At 41.9% G+C, this 26,553-nt stretch overlaps 1 pseudogene; it reads right to left on the bottom strand.

Moving 5' to 3' along the window:
- Nucleotides 1-536: 536 nt before the first annotated feature.
- LOC144251395 (tyrosine-protein kinase SYK-like) overlaps nt 537-26,553 on the bottom strand; it is a 45,307-nt pseudogene continuing 19,290 nt past the window's right edge.

The following is a 26,553-nucleotide window of genomic DNA, read 5'->3' as shown; positions in this document are numbered from 1 at the left end:
TTTATTTTTTTTTATTTTATTTTTTTTTAGGCTTCACAGCAAGCACTTTCTCATCTGGACAGCTTTTCTCTGGCCAAGGATCCATCTTGGGCTGTCAGAGTCCTGTTTTAGGGGAAGTCGGCTTCCTCTGCCCTTCCCTCCCCTTCCTTCATTTCCGAAGTCAGTGCTAACTGGGTTGGAGCCATGGGGCCCTGCCCTCAGGTCTCCAGGGCTTTCTGCAACCCCAAAGACCCCAAGAACGGGAATGACACAAAAGGAATTAGAAACATCCTAGAATCCGTCGGCACAAAATCCACCCAGACAAAGGACACGAACCAGTCTGGCAGCCCCTCCAGTCCACATGTCCTCTGTCTTCTTGTAGGACCCCGTTGGCTTGGCGGTTGGTGAGTCCTAGGACAGGTCCACCAGCATGTCCCCCCGGGGGCGGCTCTCTCCCCCAGCAGCTGGAGATGGAAGGGCTGGAAATGGATGCCTATGAATACATGCTCCTGAGATGGCTCCTTGACTGAAGGCAGCGGTGGGCAGGCACGGGGCTGTTAGTTCACCATGTGATAGTAGTAATTGCGCAGCCGCAGCTCCACTGCTACAAACCCGGGCCTTTTGTCCACCCTGGAAGGGGAAGAGACCAGGTGGGGGTCAAGGTGCCTGTGAAAAGCATTTTCCAAGCTGGGGCCTTCGCAGGCCCAGATTTCAAGCAGCTGCGCCCCCTGGTGGTCCCCTATGGTCTTTGCGCCCATCACTGGGTGATCCCCAGCCCGTGAGAAATAGATCCCATCTGATCCCACTCCAAACCTGCGGAACCCAAATCTATGTTTTTGCAAGATCCCGGGGGGATTCATGTCCACTTTGAAGTTAGAGAAAAGTTTTTACTAGAACTCAGAATCTTTTATACCCTAAGTTCTTGGAATTTCCTGGTGATGCCAGCAACATGTCTGAAGATACCTCACAGGTGAATGTGCTGCAGATAGGTAGTGTCTGACTCGATTTTCTTAAGTCCAAAAACATGGACATAGCTGCAACTCTCCTCCCCACATTCCTGCTGAACATGTATCAGTTTTCTGATAGGGGATGTTATATGGGTTCTTACTGAAACTTCCCCCATTTATTTGGTGCCCAGGATTGAACCTAGGGGTGCTTAACCACTGAATCACATCCCCAGCCTCCCTCCTACCCTTTCAAAGGCAGATCTTGATATGTTGTGTAGTTAGATCCTTGTTAAGTTGCTGAGGCTGGCTTTGAACTTGCCCTCTCCTGCCTCAGCCTCCTAGCTGCTGGGATGACAGGAGAACATCACCAGAACCAGCAAAATTTCCCTCTTTTCATGGCTGAGACAAAGACCCAAGCATTCTCTATTGCAAATCTTAACAGGGCAAGGCCTTTCTTTGAGCCAATGAGGTGCTGAAGTAAGCAAAGTACGGGTAAAGGTTTTTTGCAATCTTGATCTCTAAAAAGACATTTACAGAGCTCGCTGACGTCCCTGGGTGGGCACGAACCACCAGCCTTCCGGTTAACAGTGGAACGTGCTAACCGGTTGTGCCACAGAGTAAAAAATTGGAGTTCATAACCCACTTGAATCAAATGTATGGAAGATGATATGTCATGAGCTTTGTAATGTTTTGAACAACCAATAAAAAAGGAATAGTGGAATTGAGAATATATTTTTCACTATTCAGTAATTATTTTACTTAGAACATATAAAAATGGATTTCTAAAGAAAGATTATTAAAAGTTTTATTGGATCAAATGGAAGTTTCAAGTTTTATTAGCAAAGAATAAAAAGACTAATAAGAATTGGTTTAAAAAAAAAAACATTATAGCTATCTCTGCTTTCCGTAATAGGAGCAGAGGTCATGGAACCCTTAGGAGTACAGTCCGACCACATGGAATTGGTTCCAGGACCCCCAAGGACACCAAAGTCCAAGGATGCTTGAATCCCTTCTACAAAATAGTATAGTATTTGCATATAACCTAGGCATGTCCTCCTGTATGTTTTAAATTGCCTCTAAATTACTTACAATATCTAATAGGATGTAAATTGTATTTACTATGGGAATAGTCGGACTTTATTGTTTAAGGAATAACAATAAGATTAAGAAGTCTGTTCATGTTCAGTGCAGACATGATATTTTCCATCTATAGAAATCTGTTCTGCATTTGGCTGTACCTGTGAATGGGGAACCCCTGACATTGAGGGATGACTGTGTTTCTTACAACCTTGAGACTATCCTTGCTTAGAAGTTATTTTTCTCATTTTGCAATACTTTTCACTATAATGCAAGTGGTTAAAGTTGCCCAGTAGGTAAACTAGAACTTGAGGTTAAGAGGTATACAACTGTCCTCATTTAACCATTTTGACCCAAGACAGCTACAGTTCCACCTCGTTCAGTCTAGACACATGGGAACAACCACAGAACATGCCCAAGAACCAAGAGTCTCTATTATAAGAGCGGTTTCTGCAAAACCAAGATGAGTAGTTTTGTCAAATGGCATCAAAATAAATGGTACTGCCAATATCTTTGGAATAGCAAACATTTCAACAGCAGTTCCTGAGAAACTAATAGCCCTTCAAACCATGGCCTCTGGGTCCACAGATTGCTCTTAGAGAACATGCCCTGTGGCTCCCAGGTGCCATTCAAGCTTTTTGAATGCAACTGAATTCTGCTCAGGGGCTGTGTGGGAGGTAATCAGGGAAGGAAAATGCATTGCACCCAGAATTAGGGATTGACTTTTGACTCTGCCTGTGCTAGGTAGCCTGCAAATGTTATGTGATGACCCTGAGCCATGCTCTGCTGGACCCCTGACACTGAACCCATCTGTGATCAGGAGAATCTCCTAATACATTGTAGAACCAGGGGTGCTCTCAAATGGGGCAGCCAAGATTGCAGAAGCAAGGATCCCTTACGCCACCTAGTGGTCCATAAGATCATACCTCCTAGTGACACTGTAGACATTTGTATGTGTAAACACATTCTATGTCATTAGCACAAAGACAAAAGTCACCCAGCAATGCATTCCTAGAACATGTCCATGTCACTAAGAGACATCTGATTGTATCTTAAAGAGGACAGTTCCTGGCCCTCCCCTATTGTTGTTTAGGAAAGGGCATATCTTGATGCATGACAAGGTAGAATTTGTGCTTCCTGTTCATGCCAAGTGATGCCATCATCCTCCATAGCTCTTGGGTAAGGTGCTAGCAGTATTGGGTACTCACTCGTAGGTCCAGCACAGGTTCATCAGGTCGTACATCTCTCTGGGACACCCTTGAGGGCACCCTATCCGCTCTCCTTTCTCCAGCATGGCAGTAACTTCACTTCCTTTCATCCCCTAAGACATGCAAAATACACAGGAGCTTTTGAAACACAGTGTTAACCAACAAACCCAAATAACCACCTCACTGTCCAAGACACCAAAGAGTATGGGCTGTGTGGTGTCAGTTATATAAGTCACAAGCCAGGGGCATATCATTTATGAGGTTAGAAGTTAGATCCGGTACACAGATTGGGGGAAGAGCTATATGTGGGGAACAGGGAATGGGGTGTTATGGATTAGATACAATGTATCCCCCAAAAGCTCATGTGTGAGACAATGCAAGAACTGTCAGAGATGCAATGATTAGGTTATGAGAGTCCTAACCTACTCAATGGGTTAATTCACCAATAGGGATTGCTTCGGTGTAACTGTAGGCAGGAAGGGTGGACCTAGGAGATAGGTCACTGGGGGTGTGCCTTTGAGGTTTATATTTTGTCCCTGGTGAGCAGAACTCTCTCTTTCTCTTTGCTCCTTGATTCCCATGTTCTGAGCTGCTTTCTTTCATCATGCTCTTTTGCCATGATGTTCTGCATCACCTTGGGCTCAGAGCTATGGAGTCAGCTATCTATGGACTGAAACCTCAGAAATGGTGAGCCCCAAATAAAATTTCCCTCCTCTATGTTGTTCTTTTCAGGTATTTTAATCACAGCGACAAAAACAAAACAACAACCACAAAAAGCTGATTATAACATGAGGATATTCTGAATTTCTGCTCTATTTCCTCATCTGGGGGCTGATTTCATGTGTGCTTCATTTGTGAAAACTCATTGAGCTGAATTTTAGGATCTGTATACTTTTTGATATTACACTTTGATTAAAAAATCTGAGAAGTGTAAACAAACTGTAAATTTGTTACTGTCAATAGTCATTGTTTATATTTTAGCTCTAGTGAAACATGGTCTAGATATTTTATGCATATCTATATGTGTGACACACCATGAAGAAAATACACCATTCCTTTCAGGTCTGTGTAAACTGAGGTCATGTTAATAACCACTGTCAAAAGGTAAGAAGAGACTCAGGGTGCCCAGAGTTCATGATTGTCAGGTTCTTGGGCAGATAATCTGGTGCTTTTCCTTTCTATAAGCCACATAGTTTAGGAAGGAAGTGTGTAGACATGGATGACTCACTCGATAGGGCTTCTGCCCATAGGAGAAGAATTCCCACATCAGCAAACCGAAGCTCCACACGTCGCTTTTGCTGGAGAACTTGTAGTATTTGATGCATTCGGGGGCATACCACTTCACGGGCCACTTCCCGTGGGTCTGGGCCTGAACACAAAGCAGATGGAGAGAAAAGCCATGTGAACCAGGGTTTTATCCCCATTAGCGGAAACCTGGACACAAGCCAAGTGACCATCAGCAGACAGGTGGATTAACCAAATGTCATCTGCACAGACATTCATCTATTGAAAGGAAGGAGATTCTGATGCCTGCTACAGCACGGGAGAAACCGAGGAGCATCACATTAAACAAAATAGGACAGTCGCCACACAGCAAATATGGTATGATCCTGCTTACTCAGAAGGATCTAGAGAAGTCATATTCAGGAGATGTACAGGGGAGAGTGGGAAGTAGTTTAATGGATACAGTTTCAGTTTTTAGATGTAGAGAGTTCTGAAGGTAAGTTGTACAACATGAGCACATGACCAAACAATGCACTTAAAAATGGTTAAGTGGTAAATTTTATGTTACATGCATTTTAACACAATTTTTAAAATGGAGAAGAGTATGACTCACACAATGCTCTGTGCATGTGTGTGTATGTGTGTGTATATTTGGAATGAAAAGACAATTTTTTTTGGTGATATTGGGGATTGACCATAGGCCTTCATGAATGCCAGGTAAGCACTCTACCATGTCCTTAGCTCTGAAATGAATTTTAAAATCCTATGAAATCTTAAAACTTTAAGCACTAATTTTAGATTTAAATATATATTTTTAAGAATTGGTTGAGTCAAACTGTCAAACTGCTCACTCCTTTTTCTCTTTTCTTGTCTTTTTCTTTCACCTCTGGGCTGCACACGGCTTCACGGAACATGAAGTTGGCAATGGACCAGCCAAGCCTGAGTGTCAGGTCAAGGTTGCATGCCAACACCGGGCTGCTCACAAGCATATTCAACTAAAACTATGTGTTGGTCTGTAGTTTTAAGCCAATGCTAATTATTTTAGCATAGGCTATTTGCTGTGCCATTTAAAAAATGGAAATTAAATGCTTTAAACTTCCTAATTAAAAAAAATCCAGTAGTATTAAGAAGATCAAAACTGTGCATAGGGAAGCCCTGGAGGGTTTGGGATTAGTATGGTACACTGTTAAGTCTTGTTATCTCTCCCTGATGTTCCCTTTCATATGAACAAAATCTCCCTGGGGTGGTGAGAGGGACATGATCTCAGTGAAAATTGATTTCATTTCACTGATGTAGGTCAGCAGTAGCAATCTGGGGATGTCACTATGGAGATGGTAGGATACCCTTAGACTTCTCAAAATTACACATCCAACTATACTGCTGTCTTAATCATGTGATGCATTATTTTTACATTTTCTGATTTTCAATGTTGTGAACCATGTAGTCAGGTGTGCTAATTCAAGCTCATTTTGAATTTTGAACCAATAACAAGGTAAACCTTTAACACATTCTAAACATGCTGAAAAGTCAGTCTCTCTCCATTACTAGCTCTAGCTTCTGTACGGATACAAGCAAATTTGATAGGATCTGGTGTATCTTTCAAGAACAAGCTAGATACAAGCATAAGCGGGTAATATGTATTTTTTGGTAATAAAACTAGGGCATGTGTATTCTGTACCTTACTTTTAATTTCCCTACTTAACCATGCATCTTGGACACAGCTCTAGATTGACACGTGCAAAATAATGTTACTTCTGAAAGTTGCAGTGTGTGCTTCCTAAGAAGCTCTCAGGACTCATGGAGCCAGATTCCTACTGAGAGGACACAAGATGGTTTCCAGGGATTTGCTGTTACAGATCCGATCCTGCTAGAGTGCACAACACTGAGTGTTTATGTTTGCCCTTGTGGGGAGCTGTGGATCTAGGGCACTGTGAATACAGCTGTGACACCACCCGGAGCAGGCTGCCATGTGTGGCTCCCCAGGCACTGGGGAGCTCATGTGCCTCCATTCCTATTATTTCTCTGTGATCTGACTTAACTCTTGATTCTTTTATGTTTTATTTTGCCAGCTTTATGGCCTCCTGAACTCGATTATTAGAATAAATATAAATTTTCTTAAAAAGCCTCCCTATCTCTATCTTTTCAGTGGTGTTGGGTCCTATCTCACTGCTTCTAACAGGGTCCTTACTTCTGAGTATCCTCCTTTTTCTCCTTCTCTGATTCTCAGAGATCTGCTGGTTTGCTCCTCAACTGTACATTAATATCTAATATCTGTGGAAGTTTTAAAATCGACCACCAGTTGTATGTTGCTCTTCCTCTCAAGGGACCCATCCAAGCACAAGCAGGTTACTAGATCTTTGCAGAAAGCTTCAAAGATTAAAAGAGAATGAATCAAAACAGAAAAGAAAAGCAACTTACAAGGAACAGACTCTGCAGGGAAAACAAAATAGAAAACCTGTCAACATTCCCCATCATGGGAATCTGTCCATCCTGTCCCTTGAATCTGGGTGAGCTATGGCTGCAGTGACCAACAGAAGCAGGGAAAAATGACCCTGCTTCCTGTAGCCGCCATGCTGCAAGGAAGCCCAAGGGCCACAAGGAGGCACTACACAGAAGCGTGCTGGCCCACAGCCCAGTGGAGGTCCCAGGCCACAGGCTGTGGTCAGTCTCTAGCTGTACAAATGAGCACAATGGAGATGGATCCCCAGCTGCTTTAGTAAACTGAGTCACTGGGCAGGGCAAAAACACCCTGTCCCCACTGAGCCCAACCAGTTTAGTATCAGTAAATGGGTGCTGGTTGGTCTTTCCCTGCACTGAGTTTGCAGTGGTCTTTCATGCAGCAGCAGTAGATACTGAGGACAGCATTCATATTCTGATGTGTATTTCTCCATGTCTTCCTTTAAAACTTGTTCTCAACTGGCTGTCCTCTCTTCTATTAGCCATGGCATTCCAACTTGATGCCTGCTTTACAAGGCTTTTCCTTCTGCCGTATGTCCTGGTGCCCTTCCTTCCAGACTGCACTTTACTTTGCTGTTTCCCCTGGGCCTTCAGATGGGCTCCTGCTGACACCTGTCTCAGGTTGCTCAGGTCCTACCTGCACCCCAGTGGGCAGCTGCTTTATGAGCAATGGCACAAGGAGGGGGCTGTGTGGGAGCAGGTGCTAGTCACAAATACTCTCCCTGGGGCAGGCAAGTTCAATCAGTGCCTGCTTCTATTCCCAAGATAACTGACATCCGCCACCCCCTTGCCACCTCCTGGAGTCACGTACTGCCTCTCAGAAAAAGGGTGAATGGGTGGGCATTGTCCTCTAGGGGAACTTTTCTGATTACTGCAGGTGGTGCAGCTCAGGGAAGATTACAAAGCAACCCCCTAACCTGTGTCTGGAGCCACCCAGTCCCCTGTGTTCTGCCACTCACTCATTGACCGTTCAGGGCACCTTCTCTATTTATGAGAACCCTGGACATTTCTAGGAACCCAAAGAGTCAATCCTTCTGTGACACTTGTCCCAATAACTTGGTGACAAATCCTGTTACACTTTCCAGTTGGTCAACACAGACCCTCTGAATATGCTGTGACTGCATTCCTGTGAAGATGGGACTTGTTCCTTTCTTTTAGTTATCAGTTCATCTGAGGGCATGCAGAAGAGTGACAGTCAGGAGTGAAGTCACCTTGGCAAGCAGGAATGGTCATTGTGAAATTGATTTTTTAGGAAGTACAAACACATACTTAGGCCTGGTCATCACTTTATGTTTTCCTGAGAGTCCATCCTCAATTCTGCATAATTTCTGCCTTAACAAACAAAAGGGTATATTTCTTTTCTACTCTCACATAATTACCTTGATTTTTGATTTCCAGGATTTTATTATTTTTATTTCTTACACTTTAATTCTAATGGATACCAGCAATTTCCACATATTTAGTGGGAAGACATGGGCCCTGATCTGGACATAGATGATGATTTGGGTGGAGATTATGGATTTATATGATATTTCTCATCTGCTTTCTTTGACATATGTGTAGATATGTGTACGTTAAAGGCTGTTTTGAAATAGATCCATACCAGATGCTCTGGAACAGTGTTCCATTAGATGTTATTAGATACACCGTGAATCAGGTTTGAGAAAAACAGCAGAGGAAAACCCTCTTCTGAGCATCAGTGTCAGTTAAATAAAAGGGCTTAGGGAAACCTAACAAGAATCAACCTGTCCAGTCCATAGTTTTCAAAGTTAATTTAGTGAAGGAACTCCATCCTTCTTTCTCAAAACAAATTATTGAGTATTGTTTCATGGAACATAATTCGAAAGAGACTAATTTGAGTAAATCTCAAGGTGTGACATATTTGAGTATTTCCATTTAAAAAAATAGAATCAAAGTTTTTTTAAAAGAATATTTTTTAGTTGAGATGGACACAATACATTTATTGGTTTATTCATTTTTTTATGTGGTGCTGAGGATCAAACCCAGGGCCTCACATGTGCTAGGTAAGTGCTCTACCAATGAGCTACAACCCCAGCCCCCTAGAATCAGAGTTTGATAAGAAAATTTTGGCATGGTTACTAGGGAATCTTCTTCTTAAAATCCTACTGTAATAAAATAAAGAAGAGGTTGATTTACCTCTGGGCTTTTGACAACCTGCTGTTCTGAACATCAGGGACTCATTCCTACCTTGCAGTAGTTTTCATCTGCTTGCAGTGCTTTGGAAAGCCCAAAGTCGCTGATCTTCGCATAATGTTGAGTGACCAGCAATATGTTTCTTGCAGCCAGATCTCTGTGCACAAAATTGCACTCCTCCAAATATTTCATTCCCATGGAAACCTGATGAACCAGCTCTATGATGTTCTTATCCTTGACGTGCCTGAAAACCACAAGGCTGCTGTTAGGAACCATGGATAGTTACCCTCAATCCTCCTGCACACTGAAGATGAGACCCTTCATTCCCTAATCTTATACAGAGGCAGCAGAGGCAACCTTGTTAACATAACAGCACTTCCAGATGGAACTCCATTTTCCTGATATTCAATAGGTTTGATTTTCACAGCATGCTTTGAATTGCAAGGAAGGTAGCTTAAAGGTGTGGTCATATTCTGCCCAGCGAGGGCAGACTTCTTGTCCAAATCATCTGAGGGGCTGATTCTATTGCTAAACCAGAAGTGTGGGTAGAGAATGAGTAAAGGAGAACAAAAATGGGTGGATTACAGATTATCTCTAAGTAGCTGGACCCAGAGACTGTGCCTCCTCTCTGGAGGTTTCTGAGCATCGACTACCGTGGGAAGGTGCAAAGGGCGAGGTTTCCCATAGAACTCAGGCTGTTCTGGGGTCAGCAGGGGCCCTGCCCCTCCAGGCACAGCATCTTGGCCTCTGAGCCCATTGCCATACCTGTTCTGCTGCAGATACTTGTTGAGCGGACCAAGCTCTGCCATCTCCATGACCAGCATCCAGGACTCGGCTTCACAGATGCCGATCATGCACACGATGTAGGGGTTGTCGAGCTGCTGCATGACATTTGCTTCTGCTAATAGTTCATTCTTCAGGGCTGGGTCATTGGCCTCATTTTTCAGGATTTTCACAGCCACTGTTTTCACCACTCTGAAAAACAGGGCATAACCTGTAGGGAACTTTCCAGAATGACTCCTGTCTACAAAACTACCTTCCATGAAGCATGATTCCTATGCAGAAGTGATTTTATGCAAATACCTACAACAGCCAGGCATGGTGGCTCATGCCTGTCATCCCAGTGGCCTGGGAGGTTGAGGCAGGAAGACTGCAAGTTAAAAGCCAGCCTCAGCAACTTAGTGAGACCCTAAGGAACTTAGCAAGACCCTGTCTCAGAATAAAATGTTAAAAAAGGTATGGGGATGTAGCTCAGTGGTTGAGAGCCCCTGGGTTCAAACTCTGGTACAAAAAACAAAACCAAAAAATCTGTAACAGAGCACATCTTATAATGCCATGTGATGAATGCCTAGTCTTCTAACCATGCTCTTTTATTTTATAGATGAAGAGAGTAACACCACATTACTTACAAATAATGGTAGGGGACCATGCTAAAGAATGCCCCAAACCAAGCAAAACCCCTAAATGGTAAAATATTTAAAGAGCCTCTACATAAAACCAACCATAACATACATGGACTTCTGTAACATCTTGTGATTTACCAATCAAGATTATGTGATCATAAGATTCCTTTAATAGCAATGGAAAACAAATTTCTCAGTGCAGAATTATGAAACATACATTGTTAAAGCTCACAGTTGGAAAAAAAATACTTTTTTTTTCCATCTGAAATTTGTTAATTTTAAGCAAGCTTCAACTTAGTTTGCAGAAATTAAGATTTTTTTAATATTATAACAAAAAGCACCACCTAGATCATGTTGAACTACTGAAAATATTCTAATATAGTGAGGCCTCAATAAAATAATAGAACTTAATTGTAAGTGATTTGAAAAACTGTACCTCTCTGTGATACAATTCCCAGGAGTATGGGAAGTTTCTTGTTGAGCCCCCAAACTGAAGAATAAAAAGAGAACTATCCAATAAAATAGATCAAAAAAGAACAGGAGACTCATTCTGACACACTAGAGAGAAAAGCACTTGTAACTTCGGTGAATGTCAGTAGTTGACCATGGTGGTTGCTTTCATACAGATAGGTTCAGAACATTACAGCACCCCAGAAAACTCCCTGGACCCTCCTGAGGACATGGAGTTACCCCTTTATGCCTTCTCTACACAGCTGATTATTTTGCTTTTCACATTTGGGTCTACTACCCATTGGGAACTGGTTTTGTGTATGATGTGAGGCAGGGGTCAAAATTAAGAAGTGAAAATCTTTCAACTCTTGCAAATGTTTAAGGAAGAAACAACAAACTCTTCCAGAAAAATATTAGATGAAGGAAACTCCCCAACTCATTTTGAGGCCAGCATTACTCTGATGCCAAAAATCAGATAATTACGAGAAAAGAAAACAAATTGACTGAGATCCTTCATGAACACAGATGTAAAAATTCTAAGAGAAATATTAATACACTAAGTTCAGTAACTTATGAAAATATATAATGAACAAATAACAAACAAGGAGAGTTTATTCCAGGAATTCAAGGTGCGTTTAACCTTTGAAAGCCAATCAGTGTCATCCACCATATAAACACAATAAAGGAGACAGGCCATATGGTGATCTCAGTGGAGGAACAGTGTTCAGCAAAATTCGGCATACATTCATTCTTAGAGAAAACTCTGAGAAGTGCAGGAATAAGAGAACACTTCTTTATTCTGATAGAGAGCAGCTAAAACCTATAGCTAACATCATTCCTAATGGTAAAATATAGGAAGTTTTCTCTGTTGGATCAGTGGCCAGGCTACTGCCCCCTTTTATCAAGCATTGCTTTACAGTTCCTGATTAATACATAAGACACACACAAACACAAGGATTGGACAGGAAGGAACAAAACTGTGATTATTCATTATTCACGGAAGGATGGCTGTGCTTACTGACTAGAAGACTCAGTATGGTGAAGATGTTATTTGCCCCAAATTAACCTAGAGAGCCTCTTCCCTCCCCACACCCTCTAGTGGAAATTATGTACCTATGTCTATGTTAATACTTAATTAAGCAAGGAATTTAAATATGGCCAACTATAACAAGTTGAAAAAATGTGTGCCTAAATACATGAGAATTAATATTCAGTTTAAAAAAAAAGATAGTGATTATATACATATATAAAAATAAGCATCATGGACAATGTATATATATATATATATACATATATATACCCCATACACATATGCTATGCATATGTACACACATATGGTAAATGCACATGAATATACATACACATATGGAGGGGCAGCCTCAGAAGCAAGGGTTTCTGTGTGTGCTTTTGCCTATATGTTTTTCTTTTTTCATTTACATTGCTGGGGATAAACCCAGGGCCTCTCATATACTAGGCAAGCTTCAGCCCTAGTCCTCATCTATATTTTTGATCTTTGAATCATGCAAATTACCTACTCAAGAAAACATCACTTTTACCGAAATTTCTTCCATCGCAAATAGAATGAAACAATGAACCCTATCAAACCTGTATTAGTGTTTTTACCTATCTGAAGAGAGGGTTTGTCTCAAAGGACTTTAGAAATCAGTATTTTTATGGGACATTCTATGTGTGATTCCTTCTAAAGATCAAGTAAGATGCAAAGTCATTTTAGTAATGTAGGAATTTTAACTGATTTATGGTACATTGTGATTTTCAATTATACCAGAAAGAAAAAAAATACAAATTGTCCTAATGGTATTTGGAATTAAGAATTTTCTAGGTAAGAAAATTGAGACACATTATAAAATTCCCCCAAATAAGCGAGAACAGCATACTGTTGTTTTATTTAAATAAGATAATTCATGTGTGTATACAGGTGTATATTAAACTTCAAAAAAATACACATAACTAAGTGTAGTTAAGAGTGGTCGTGTTTGGGTATGAATATGCTGTTCTCACGCATTTGCTTATTTCCATTCCCCGATTTTCTATAAGGCATATGTACTAAAACTGAAATAGTTCCTACACCCATAGTTAGTACACATAATGGATGCTCTCATTATAAGAATACCAGAAATAAACAAACTTTATAATGTATAAAGAACTCAGCCATGTCAGGCTGGATCTTAAGTTCAGGACTAAACGAATATCATAGATGTATTCTTAGAAGTTTCTAGAATGTTTGCTCATGGGGGGAGGATGATAGCATAATGGAGCACCGCTACTTACTTTTTCATTTGGTAGTAGCCCTTTTTCACCGTCCCGAAGTTACCAGAGCCCAGTTTCTTGTCCTCTAGAGTGAGCAGGTTTCGGTCCAGGGAGACCTCCTTGGGCCTGATCTCCTCAGGGTCCGCATAGGGGCTCTCGTACACCTCTGTGTCCATGGGCATGGCTTCTATCTGGGGACCTGCAACACAGTCCGGAAACACAACCCTGAGGTTGGATTCCCTGTGAGGGTCACCCCTTTGGTCGCCGTGGGAACGTAGGGTGTGACAGAGAACTGAAGGCAGGGCCGGGAGGCATCAGGAAAGGGTCCTCAACCCCAGATGGAACAGTGGGCTGTGGTGGCTTTAAATTAGGTCTGATAGTGATGGGACATCCTTCCTGCTGAGAGGTGCAGCCTAGGTCACCGCTCCTTGGTGGCCTTTACAGCTGTGTCAACCAGTAGAGCGCAGGAGAAGTGATGCGTGTGACTTCCAAGGACATACGACTTCTGCCTCGTCTGTGGGAAACCTCATTCCTGAAGTCTTGAGGTGACATGCAAGGTGTTCTGAGGCCACCGTGTTGTGAGACAGTCCACAGTAGCCCACTCACAGGGACCAAACCAAGAGGACCTCTAGTTAGTGCACGGGGGAGTCAGAGACAGGCTGCCCTGGCCTTGCCCTGGACCACCTGCAGGGTCCAGCCTGAGTCTACCCCATGGGGCAGGTCCAAATCCCAACCTACAGAAGTTAATTAAATGAAATATAACTGGTTCTCATTATTCTAAAGCACTGCCTTAAGGTGTTTTATAGCATTAAACAGACTCCAAGTTCATTAACATAAAGAGAAACTTGGAGATAGATACCTAGAGGACCCAAGGAAACCCTCCAAAGGCCCCACTTCTGAGGCCATGCCATGATGGGGGTATCTCCAGGAACTGTGTCTCCTCACGGCCTCACAGAGTTAGTTTCCCTCCACACACCTGGAATACGAGCGACCCACACGTCTCTTCCATCCCCACACCTCTGACTGGACCTTCTTCAAAACTAACAGTGGACACACAGGGTTTTCCAAGAACATGACCCTCTCAGAACTGCAAATAGAGTAGATGCCAAATTCCAAGGGGAGACATTCGGAAGAAGACTCATGGATGTTGTCCACACAGCCAGTTTATGGAGAGGGTCTTGATGGTAGCACACTATCTCATTCAACAGGCCCGTCCTGCTCCCGGACACATGACATCGCTGCTACCATGGGACAATCGTCTCACAACTACAGACCATGCGCTGAACTCTGGAGCCAACTCTACCCACTTACAAGTGCCAATACACTTTGCTCTGTGAATGTCCAGAGAATAAAATTGTGTTTCTCACCTCTCTCCGCAGCCCAGTGTCCTCGTTCTGGCTCATAAGGGTTGAAGGACGCAGTGCTCTCTGGCAGGGTTCTGGGGGATGGGGAGCCTGAAGCACACAGATGACCCCGTGTCACTTTTTTCACTGACACACACTCAGGTAGGTCTGAGTATTTTTTTATTTTCCAATAATTACAGTTGAACTTATGCAGGGAAGACAAAGGAAAAAATTCAGAAGAACGAAAAGGAAAATAAAAAGGGTTATCTCATTCTTCCAGCGACTGTTTGGATCGTGGAAGGAGTACATGCAGCTCAGGTCCAGCTGGGGTCTCAGAGGGTGTGGGGAGACCATCCCCTCCGTTCAGCAAGAATTCCCTCCCCACTTCTGTGGCTTTTCACATCAGTTTCCCACCTACCAAAAGATGCTGAGGATATTCATGCTCCCCTTGGATTCATTTTCCTGCTCTAACTCTGTCTCTCTGATCTTATTTTACATGGAAGATATTTTAAAAGGAAAATTCAATACCCACCAGCTGCTACCATCTACTTCCTAAGTCCAAAGCGTGCAGGTACATTTTATTGCCACCTGCTTCTGTGGCCGCAGGGGACATCTAGCACCATCTGAGTCGATGCTGGCAGATAGCCCTAGCCAGGAAGCTACAGGTCCCAAAGTCTGGCTGCCACCAACACGGGCCATCGCAAAGCTATGGATCCTGTGAGATGAGGAATGTTTTTTGATTACCTGAAGGAAGGTAACAGAAGCCCATCTAAAGCAAAGCTTTGCGGGTCATTACAAACTTGAATAATATGCATTTGATTAACATCAATTTGCATCATGAAATAAATGGGGGGAAAATCTACTCCTTATATTCCTAAGGACTCTCCTTCTTGAACACATTTATCCTGAATTTCCTGACCCATCTTCACCTTTAAGATAAATCAAGGTGATTGGGCTGGGGATGTGGCTCAAGCAGTAGCAAGCTTGCCTGGCATGCATGGGGCGCTGGGTTCGATCCTCAGCACCACATACAAATAAAAAAGGTATTGTGTCCACCGGAAACTAAAAAATTAATATTAAAAATTCTCTCTCTCTCTCTCTCTCTCTCTCTCTCTCTCTCTCTCTCTCTCTCTTAAAAAAAAAATCAAGGTGATTGCTACTAAATTTAGTTCACAGAAAATCCACAATCCAAATCCCTCCCTACTCCCCATTGGTATGAACTGAGTAGCAACTTTATTTATCCCAAACACTGGCCAGGAAGAAATGAGATAACACCAGATTTGGGAGAAATTTAAAGAAACAGAGAGACACTTAAGCTTAACATTACACCGTCACTTATCTTACAGGACATACTAAATCCTCATCTGCCTTATCAGTTATAAGCTCAGAAACCAACGTGTGACAATTCCGTCATAATGTACCACAGGGCCACCTGGCTGTGCATCTCGGTGCATCCTGATGTCCTCCTCTCCTGCTGAGGGCATGGCCTCCCACAGTGGTGAGGCTAAAGGACATGAGGTCTTATCTGTCAGAGGGATATCATCAGATCTATGTTCTCATGCATCATCTCAGCATTCTTATTGAACTGTTTAAAAGAACTATGACATATAAAAAATGACAAAAGTTCCCCGAGGTATACTATTCATTGCCTGCATGAGTGTCTGCCATATGCATGATAGGTGCTCAATAAAAATGTGTTAAACAAGCACGTGAATGGATGGATGGGTGGGCGGGTGGATGAAAGAAAATTACTCCTTATAAATGGGAGGTGCCAAGTGTAACCTAATATTGATGCTAAAACGAGTTTTCTCTCCAGACTTTAATAGAGGGGAGTAGGTACAGATTATTCCAAATGACAATCTGCCTCTTTTAAACATTATATATGATTTCACGTCCAATTTATAATACAATTACCCTGTTCTCCATCCTTCCTGCTGAGTTCCCTCCCTCAAACAAACTCTAAGCTGGAATACTTTTTTAAAAGTTGTTTTTCAGGTTAACATTTACTATAATTTCGAATACTTTGATTTTCCCTATAGGAAAATTCTAGATCCCAAGGCAAAACTCGAACAGACACAGAGTTAAAGGATACCCCAGGATAGGCCACCAGGGAGGAAGGGACCATGAATCCTTGCCTTAAGAACTACTGTCTTCTGCTCACTCAGGACACTATCCTGAGGCTTCAGCCTCCCCCCAGTAGAATGTTCTCCAGAGCAAGGGGACCTCAAAAAGACTTGTTACAACTAAATCACAGTGCAAATACCTAACATAGAAATCCTGCAGAAACAATCTTAAAACAGAGGTGAAGTTGTTTAAAAAAATACTGGAAAGAATACAGTGTATAAGCACTATGTAGGAATTAGTATTGATTGACCCAGGGAATCTAAAGTCCTGGACGTGAGTACCTCAGACTCAGATCGGCTGTGTGTTACATACTCCTTGTCTTTCGGGGCTTATTATGGACAAGGAAATAGACTGGGGCTCTCCTCTGAAAATTTGGGCTCCATATTTTCAGCAAAGGTAGCTCAGGGATTGATTCTATGCTGCCCCACACAGACCACCCTGTGACAAGGAGGTCTCAGGGTTCAGCCACAGAGAGCCCCGAGTCCCTCCATTAACCATGTCAGCTCTCTCCTATCTGGATGCCTTCATCCTCAGCACCCCCTGCTTTCTGGAGCCTGATCAGTTTGGAACAAAAGATGGCACTGCACTTGGCAGAACATTCTGTGGCAGAAATGGGGGGTTCCCACTGAGTCAGGTAAGAAAGCAATGTCCATTTTATGATGAAGATGATACAAATCCAAGTTCCACCTTTCCCTAAGGGGTCAATAGGTCATCTGGTAGAAAAACAACAACAGCTTAAACCTTGGAAGTCAAAACTCAGCTGACGAGAACAATTTGAGGCCTCTGTACGGAGTAAACACAAAGGCATAATGATGAATTATGAAGGTATTTATTATTGCGTAACATTTAATGAAATGTTAATTTTAGTGAAAAAACATATGGCTGGTGAGCATTACTATTCCTCGCCACCTTCCTTCTGCTTTTTGTTTGGGGAATCTACTGTGCCCTGATCAATACTATCATCTTTTCTCCATAGAGAACAACAAGGCCTAAAGGAAATGCAGACAGTTCCTTTTACCCAGTTTTGCCAACACTCAAAACAGAGAACACAGCTGTTGGGCACCACTAGGTGGCACCAGCTACCTGAGCTTCTGACTTTCCAAAGAGAAACTGGAAATTTTAAAATCTCATCAATTCAGGTGATGATAGCCTATTCCATAGAAATAATTTAAAAGTCACGTTTGATTATAAGTTATGGTCCCTGATATTATATAGTTTAGGTTTAACTGCAAATAGAAAATATTTTTGACAATTTTTTATTAAAGTGCTTGGAATTTGGAAGTGAACAAGAGTAGGGAAAAAAAAGAATGCTCTTATGGCACAGTGAGATAAGCTAATTCCGAGTTTCCTGGTTTCCCAGTACCGTAAGTGTCCTCCGGTTTATTATCTAGATCCTGATTTTTACTGTCAGGTTCTTGAAAGGTGTTTTCAAGTGAGGCAGCTGTAGTCATATAGGTGAGAACATAATCGTGATGGCAGCCAGTCAACTTCAGAGCTACTGGCTGCAGTAAACCATGCGTGGCTACCAGTAATCTTCAGTGGAATGACCACAGTCATTCCAGGTTGTGGGTCAGTATTAGGGTTGTTTCAGATGCACAAAAGCACACGTGATCTGCACAAGGAATCTTCTCTTATGTGACAGTAAAGGTGTAAAATCTGTCCCTCTAAAACCACATGGACACCCTTTCTCGGTGATGTAGCCTGCTGGCTTGGCACTGCCAAGTCAAAAGATGTGCCTGGAGAATTTCTGTCTTCCTGTTCTCTCTGTGGGGCCCTAGGAAATGAGTATTTAGAGAAATGTTTTTAAATATCTCAATTACCCATGTATGTGTTGAGTAAAACAGGAAAAAAAAAGTGGGTTTTACTGAGAAATTTGGGGACACATCTCAGTCTAATCATCTTAGGAAATGTGTCTTTGAAATGCAAAACTGAAAAGCCACCTTTGGGTCTTTAAGGCTGATGGTCAAATTCTGCTCATTTTTCTTAATAGGATACATTTTTATCAATGTTTTTATTAGTGCATTATAATTATGAATAATATTGGGGTTAGAGGATGGATACAGTTTTGTGCTTACATTAAAAAAGACAAACAGAATTCCAGGACTAATGACAAGAAGCATATGATTCTATGTAAGGACTCCCAGGACTTATATTCTTTAGTTAAATTCAGTTATATAAATATAAACACATGGGCTGGGGTTGTGGCTCAGAGGTAGAGTGCTCGCCTAGCATGCGTGAGATACTGGGTTTGATCCTCAGCACCACATAAAGTAAAATAAAGACATTGTGTCCACCTATAACTAAGAAATAAATTAAAAATAAGTAAACACAAACGTGATACTAATTTTTAAAGACAAGTTTAAAATGCATCTGACTCTTGTTTTTATTATGAAAATTTCAAATTCTCTAATCATTTGAAAATCAAAGCATACTTTTCATTAGCTGTATAGATGCTAGAGTTACTTTAAGTTCCAACACATATTTTTTATCTGAATTGTTAAAAACAATTGTTAATGTTAAGCAAATTAACAAGTTAAAAGTTGTTTACTCCTGAGTATAACAGATGGGCTACTTGACATAATTGTCATGATTCTTTAATTATGAACGGTTAAACAATGGAAAGTTCCTCATCCATTTTTGAGAACATAAGTATGAATTCTTCTAGATTATTCCTGATGAATCATTAAAATATTTAATCCCTATTTTAAATAATATAATCCTGCTCCCTTACCAATTATCTACTGATATTTTTGGCATCTATGAAAACTTGAAGCATTACCAGCATTTTCTGTATTCTTCTAGAATATTTCACACTATGTCAATACTATCTATCTGTCTATCTATTTATCTATGACTTTGCTTTTTAGCAGTTAACATTGTATTTTGGAAATAATTCTAGATTTCAGCTTCTCTCACAGTAGCAATTTTACTTAACTGATAACATTTATTTCCCATTGAAAGACATTTAAATTATTACAGGAATTTGACAATTTTCAGCATTAGAATGAGCACTTTCATATATATACATCTGTGATACGATTGTTTTATGTACTTCTAATTTCCATAGATGTCACAAAATTGCCTTTCTTGTAGATTGTGTCATTTCATTTTTTTCTCTAATAAAGTGTAGTGTAATTCACTACACCCTTGAGACACAATATACTAAGCTTTTAGATTTGGACCAGTCTCAGTTTCATACAGGCAACAGTTTTGGACAGGATCATGAGGTTCCATCCTACTCGTGATCCTCCCTTACTGACAACCTGCCTCCTGGACATTGGACTTGCTTAGCCTGCTACCATAACTGTATAACCATAGTTTTAACTGTATGCCATAGTTTTAACTTGCATTTCTCTTATTATAAACTTGAGTAACAGTTAATATATTAAAAACTATATATGTTTACTTTACTCTCAATTACTGACTGAAATTCCCTGCCCATTATCCTCTTAGATAGTTGAATACTTCCCTTATTGATTAATAGAATCTCTTTATATATTAAGGAAATAAATATTCTATACATGTCATTGTTACTATTTATAATACTTATTCCCAGTTTTTACATTTCTCTTTTGGCAGTTATGGCTCTTATCATGTGTATATTGCTTTATTTTTATGTAGTCGTATTTATAGATTCTTAAACTTTCTTTAGACATTCTCTGTAGTCTAAAAAGGTATACTAAATCTTATTTTCTAGGTATTTCCTTAGCTATTGTGAGGGACCCAAGCTGGCTTAAGCCTACTTAGAAAATGACAGAGGTTCGTCATCTCACAGGACGGTTTTATTGGTTTTTCATGGTGATGGGTTTTTGAAATGACAACTTGGTTACCCTGAGCTATAGTCATTGAATCAAACAATAGTCTCAGCACTGTAGTGAAAGAGTTCTGCAGACTTAATCACCACACCTAAACAGTTAATTTATGTTAAGAAGATTATCCTGGGTGAGCCTGACATAATCAGTTGAGGGTCCCTAGGAAGAGAATATAGGTTTCCCAAGAAAGAGAAAGGGTAGCATAGAGAGACTGACTGATTTTGCCAGGGGAAAACAGCTTTGGACATGCCTCTGAGGTTCCAACCTGCTTCTGACCTTCCTTTCCTAATAACCCTCTCCATGGATATTGGACTTGCTAAGCCTGCCCCCATGATTTTGTAAGGTAAGTTCATGTAATACATCTGTGTGTACACTTATATATGTATGAGTGTGTATGGACATGCATATTACTATACATTACTATACATGTGGAGCCCATGTTATATATAACACATATACATGTGCATACATGTATAAATCTATGTAGTTAGTGTGTGTACATACCATATATGCATACAGATAGGTATATGTGTGCACATGTATGCATGTGTGAATATGTGTGTACATGTATGTCACATGTGTGCTCTCTCTGTGTGTACATATATCTCCTATTGGTCATGCTTCCCTGGTCAAACCCTGAGCCATCTGCCTGTAAGCCATAGAATTAAGGTAAACACAGGATGCTGTGGTCAAGGTACATGGTGAAAATGTTCCTTTCCGGGATGACGCATCAGCTGGGGACTGTAAGGTAGCACGTAGGCCTTAGGCCAGGATAAGTGGAATGATGAATGAAAAGGGGTGGGGCTTGGAGACGTGGACCATGCCCCTTCCCTTGGCCATCTGGCAAATCTTGTGTCAGGGAGGTGGCCAAGGACGTGAGGGGACCTGGGCCTGGAGCTGGGGGAAGGCAGCCTGTCCCGGGCAGGGCCTGCCCTGGGCTCTATGAAGCCCTGGACACGTGATGTCCCACTGATGACGAATGCACTTTGTGAGTGTGGCTGCCACAGGACGGTGGTCACTGACTTCAACTGGATGCAACATCATGACTTTGAAAAGGAGACTCATGCCTGAAGAGCACCCTCCCTCGGGCAGGTCTTGAAGCTCCTAGGCTCAGGAGACACCTCGTTGCCTGTTTCCCACTGGACACGACTCCTGCTGGACTGTAGCCATCTTGGCCACCAAGCAGGGCCTCTCCACACCAGGGGAGTGTTGCCAATGGTGAGCGGACGGGGTGGAGCTGTGCAGGGTTCTGCCCGCCAACACCAAGGCAGACCAAGTATTCCCCCCAGGGGTGTGAGGGGCCGTTCCCCTCAAATACTTCTCTGTTCTGTGGTCAACAAGATCAAGGACATCTGAGTATGGCTGTCAACTTGGAAAATTACTATTAAATAGGATTGCAGTGTGCTTATGCTTTTTATTTGTGTTGATTTTAATAATTAGCTTAATCAATCTCTTCCATGAGTTTAATATTGGATTAAATGCCAAAATGTTTGGGATAGTGCTGATGAATGTAAAAATGGCAAGAATGAACTTTACTCCCACTGAAGACAAAAGTCAATAGGAAGAAAAAGCAGTCCATGCCACACACACACACACACACACACACACACACATGGCCCTGTGAATTGTGCATATGTGTTAATCCAGAGTTCAGGTTCAATTGTGCATATGTGTTAATCCAGAGTTCATGCACATATGTATGATTCGTTATAAATAAAATCATTAAAAATGACTTCCCTCCTCAAAAATCCAGTCACACAGCCAAACACACAAATCAATTCGATGTCAACTGCCCCAAAAAGAAAAATAGTTTTTCTAGCCCTCCTATTCCATCTCTTTTCTGTTATATTTAAAGTTCTGTATTGGAACTGTGACAACATAGAAAGAATTGAATGAATACTAGATAATGAGTTAATATGCATCACAATTCTAATTCATTAACTAAGGTTCAAGTCTAATGAATTAGGATAATGGACTCTAATTCTGCACTGGAACCTCCTAGCAGCCATGAAATGGGAGGGGGGCACACCCTCTGCATACAACCTGTGGTCTTTATATGCAGTGCACCTACCAAACCTGTTCCCAACAGATGCAACTGACAGTCAATCACATAACACTGCCCCGAGTGATTCTGGCAAGTCAAAAATTGGCTGTCTTTGAAAAGCTCTTCTGATAGGAATATTAGCTACCACTGATCACTCTCACTGCAATGACTTTGAAGATGCACTCGAGCAGCGTCAGCAGGTGGACATGAATGGACTTTATAACGAAGCAACTGAGGACCCACAAGGAAAGCACGGTGCACATGGGGTGTGGGTGTCGCGAGTTGCTGGTGCAAACGAGGGCTGCACACGGCAAAGCACCGAAGCACAGCGACACGGGCAGTGGACAGGGAGGGCGGGCTGAGCGCCGGCTGAGCCAGGCCAGTCCTACCTTGGCTCAGGGACAGCAAGCAGGGGGCAGGGGGTCACGGTTTAGCACCTTTCTGCCGTCCCGCTTTGGTAAGTAGTATGATTTGATTCTTGAGATTATTCCACCCGCTGACCAACTCTAGAAACCATAATGGCAAAGAGGAACAGGAAATTTAGTGTCAGAAAATAAATTCAGGACAGCATACATGACATCCTACCTGAACTTGCTTCTGTAACGGAGCTCGGCTGAGTCCCTCCCTACCCTACGGGTGAGGTTGACTCTTGACCACTTGAAATGCTTCCTGTAGTGGTTACTCCTTGGGCAGAAGGAACTAGAAAAATATTAGGGAAATCTTTTCCACCCCTGAGCAGCCTCCTTGGTTGCAACAAAGACTCAGATCCCAAGTGGCAATCGCCCCTGGCGGAACATACATATCGATGTGGCTTTCTTTGGATCTGGCTTTTGGGGGTGAGGGGTGGGGTATCAGGCACAAAATGAGGTACAGAAGGCCCACTTGCCTGGTGGCATTAGAGGGCACAGAAAGTCCACACTGATGTACCCCAAAGGAATGAGAAAATCAATTCCTGCCTTGAATATAAGTCAGCTCCTAGCAGTCTAGAAGGAGAAGAAAGGCAGGGTTTCCCTTCAGAGGCTTCAGGCACACACTGGGAAAACTCTGATGGAGAGGAACAGTAGCCTCGTTCTCACCCCCTGTGGACATGAGCCAGGACAAGAGCTCTGGGCCAGACTCACAGTCTCCCACCTTCTCCAGGAACTTCTTTTGAAATCTCACCAATCATCCACCTCCCAGTTCTCCTTCCTCTAAGCTTTTGTTGAACCAGTTTACTCGGAAAGATCTAATTCCCTGATATCAATTTATCACTTGGGAGACATCTTATCTACCTGCCAAGTCACCCTGCTCAACATGTGGCCCTATGGATTACACATATGGCCCTGCATATGTGTTAATCCAGAGTTCAAGTCTGAACTTGAATAAAATGTTTCCATTTCTCAAATATGACAGAGGGCCTATTTCTGATTTGACATGGGGGTTTCTTCCTTATTTTAGATACTTTTAGAAAATAGGGAGAATTTAGCTGGGTATGTGCTATATGCCTACAATCCCAGCAGCTTGGGAGGCTGAGGCAGGAGGATCACAATTTTAAAGCCAGCCTCAGGAATTCAGTGAGGCCCTAAGCAACTTAGCAAGACCCTGTTTCAAAATACAAAATAGTGGGGCTGGGGATGTGGCTCAAGCAGTAGCGCGCTCCCCTGGAATGCATAGGGTGCTGGGTTGGATCCTTAGCACCACATAAAAATAAAATAAAGATGTTGTGTCCACCGAAAACTAAGTAATAAATATTAAAAAAATTCTCTCTCTCTCTCTTTAAAAAAATACAAAATAGTTTTGAAAAGGATTAGGATTCTGGTTCAATGGTTAAGTGTCCTGGTTCCATCTCTGGTACCAAAAATAAATAAATAAATAAATAGATAATAAATGGGAAAATTTAACCCAACCAAGAACTTAAGAAAACTTGTCTAGCCTAGCACTGATAATAGGTTGGTTGTACCAACACTCAACAGAAATCCCAGTTCATCAAGGGGTATGTTGTGAAGTACAATCAAAACAATGAACACTACTCTTATTAGCTAAACTCTGCTTTGCATTTGTGCTAATAAACATTTGCTTCGCTGCCAGAGGTATGTCTAGTGACACTTACCACAGGATGAACAGTTGGTCCTTGTTGATGAGCTACAAAAGTAACATCTCCTGGTTAGAAAGAGTGTGGAAGGCTTCCTCTGTACACATCCCCCCCGCCATTGTCCCCTCCTCCACCCCACACCATCAATGTGTCTGCACCACACTGATTCTTGAGAAGACTACAGACCTCTGCACCCATTTCTTTTTATCCACTTTCACCAGCTTTCACTCTTATGCAACTAAAATGAATGATTTTTTTTTTAAGTAAAAGGGACTGGCTGTCTTTTAAATCCATGGTTTTTAAAATGGGAGCACTCTGATGGCATGTCTAATCACTCAGTAAGAACCAGGCCTCATCCAATAGGAGCCTGAAATAAACCAAATCTGAGACATGGTTGATTAGACTCATATCTGAAAGTCAGATATCCCTGGGTCTGGGGAACTCACCCATCTGTGTGCCAATTTTTTGACATGGAACTGTAAGAACTCTTAACAAACCATCTGGCTTGTAAGAATAATGTTCCACCAGCTGAAAGAGAACAAAGGGAGAAAGTGTGGTAAATACCAGGGCAAGAAATGTAAAAATAGGGACAGAGAAACACTGACCACCTATCAGACTAAAAGAACTCAGAATACACTTAAATCTCTACAGGTGTCTAGGGAGGTGGGCACCCAACCAGGGATGTCCTCAAACCTTCTGTGTAAATGGCCAGATAGTGATACTTCAGGCTTTGGGGGACCCCTTAACATCAGTATCGCCAAGTTATTTATTTCTAAAACAATCCTTTAAAAACATTTTAAAAAATTCTGTCTTTAGGGCCTGCACAGAAACAGGCCATGGAACAGATTTGGTCTAGAGGTTTGCAGACCCCTGAGCTAAAGTAAATAATGTGAAAATAGAGCAGAGTCATAATTACTGACTCTCAGTCAAATAATCCTGGGGTCTTGGGGTTGGAGTAGGGCACACAGGTACTTTCCAATGCTGTCAAGGAAAACCAAAGTAATCATGGTCATTAAAAATGGAAGACATAACTGGCTAGAAAATACACACTAAGAAGTACTCAGTGCGGGCAGAACGTTATGATATACCCAATGAAAACAGTAAAGTGTCTTAGAAAGGAACATTCCAACAATTACCAATGTTGAGCTGCATCTCACAGCTCCTAGAACTCTAGAGTGAGGCACAACCTTTGAAACTGTGAGTGAAAAACCACACCAGTAAAACTGTCATTGAGAAGTTGAATAAGTGGCTATATATAAGTGACAGGCCTGGGATCTAAGTATTAGACTAGCAGAAAAGACTCCTGATGCCTTTATTTATTTATATTTAGTTGTGTTTTTCTTTTTGCAATGCTGGGGATGGTACTGGGCCTCATGCACTCTAGGAACTGCTTTAGCCCTGACCTACAGCCCCAGCCCCTGCAGGTGCCTTTAAATAATTCTTGCAGGAGGCAAAAGACCATGATGGGAAAAGAATACCAGAAGGCAACATTCTGTATTAACCTCCCTAATGTGCTTGGAGCTCCTGGTACAAGTAAGATTAATACTCTTTCAAATCAATACCGTTAAAATAAAGCAAAGCCTGTGATCACCAGGGAGACACATACTGATGAGCCCCATTACCAAAAGCCAATGCCCATGTTATGAGTGACATGTGTGACTAATTATAATAACTGCTACTCAAAAAAGGAGTATCTTTTTTTCTGATTATAGCATTAAGAATGAAATCACATCCGGGGAAGTAACTCTAAAGGAAATGAGGATCTGTGGTCTCAGTTTTTAAAAACGGCAGGGTTTGGGGTTGAGTGCTTTCTTGGACACTGATTGACTACATGTGGGTTCCTGGCTGGGCCTGGGTGGGGGCTTGTGAACTCGCCACAAGTATGTCCCTCACCCACGAAAGTTCAAGGTGGTTTTTCTGTGGGCAGAGATGGCTGGCTGTCTCTGTCTGTCTCCCGACTCACTATGGATTGCAGATGCCCTGGGAACATGG

This window comes from Urocitellus parryii (genome assembly GCF_045843805.1).
Source record: "Urocitellus parryii isolate mUroPar1 chromosome 13 unlocalized genomic scaffold, mUroPar1.hap1 SUPER_13_unloc_17, whole genome shotgun sequence".
NCBI classification, from domain to species: Eukaryota; Metazoa; Chordata; class Mammalia; order Rodentia; family Sciuridae; genus Urocitellus; species Urocitellus parryii.
The sequence above is the reverse complement of the archived record's forward strand: the minus strand, read 5'-3'. Positions and strand labels throughout refer to the sequence as shown.